The sequence below is a fragment of the Galeopterus variegatus genome, unplaced genomic scaffold (genome assembly GCF_000696425.1).
Source record: "Galeopterus variegatus unplaced genomic scaffold, G_variegatus-3.0.2 Scaffold68, whole genome shotgun sequence".
In the NCBI taxonomy this organism is placed as follows: domain Eukaryota; kingdom Metazoa; phylum Chordata; class Mammalia; order Dermoptera; family Cynocephalidae; genus Galeopterus; species Galeopterus variegatus.
Genome location: NW_007726179.1, coordinates 128,723 through 129,755, shown reverse-complemented (window position 1 = coordinate 129,755; position 1,033 = coordinate 128,723). Strand labels below are relative to the sequence as shown.

General features: G+C 42.2%; 1 protein-coding gene across 1 annotated transcript in view; it reads left to right on the top strand.

The window, feature by feature from the left end:
• Nucleotides 1-1,033, top strand: part of STAC (SH3 and cysteine rich domain) — an 81,498-nt gene that overhangs the window by 13,241 nt on the left and 67,224 nt on the right. The window lies entirely within an intron of this gene.

Here is a 1,033-nt window from a genome sequence, read left to right as displayed (position 1 = left end):
GACACCGAGGGTTGCGATCCTGTTACCGGTCACGAAAAAAGACAAAAAGGAAAAAAAAATGGATTCGTTTGTGTTAAAAAAAAAAAAAAGCAGAAAGAGAGCCAGGAAAGGCCATGAAGGGAGGGTTCTCATGCACGAATGCCTGATAACAAGAACCATCACAAAGGACTCTGCTAATCCATTACTTGAACAAGGGCCATCACAACCTTGACAAAAAATACTTCTGTAAGGACATCTGCCCAGCAACTCTCTCTCAGCCTCGGATTGGCATCACCCTTGTTATTGATCCTGGTAGCTAAGGATAATTATCCCATAACCTCCATTATTTTTCAATCAAAACTCTGTCTCCTTTACCTCCCTGAACATGCATATAGTTTACTATGGCATACATATTTCTATTGCATTGCTCTATTCCCAAGTAAAACTTTTCTTAGATATTTGTCTCTACAATTTTTTAAATTTAATGTCAACAAAATTTAATGTCATCAAAAAATATTCATGAAGCATCTACTATCACCAGCAAAAGTACATCTGTCACAAAACCTGTCCTCAGGTTACAGGTCCTGACACATTGTTAACTTGGACTGAATGCATTCTCACGGCAGAAGTTATCCCTCCAGGCTCTAATGCCTGCATGCGAATAGTGGGGATTTGCTGCCTAGGATAGTTTTTCCACAGGCCTAGTGGCCCCTGCCTTTTCCAGCCTGGAAGCAGAAGTTCTGCATTCAATGCCACCTAGCTGCTTTGTCAGCAGCTGTCTTAAGAGGTATCGCTTCCACTTCCTTCACTCTGGAAATTCATTTATGTCTCTCTCTAGTTAGGACTGTGACTGTGTAGTTCCCACAAGGCACTATGCGCTTAGCTTCCATGTGACTCTCCTTCCTAAGCAAGCATCAGTGTTCACCATGACCCCCCTTGCCAAGCCCAAACACATCTGCTAAAGCTCACTGCTAGGGTAAGGATTCTTTGGCATCACATGGGGAAAACTGTACTTTTAGATCAATGCAAACATTCGTCGAGTACTTAGAAGTGC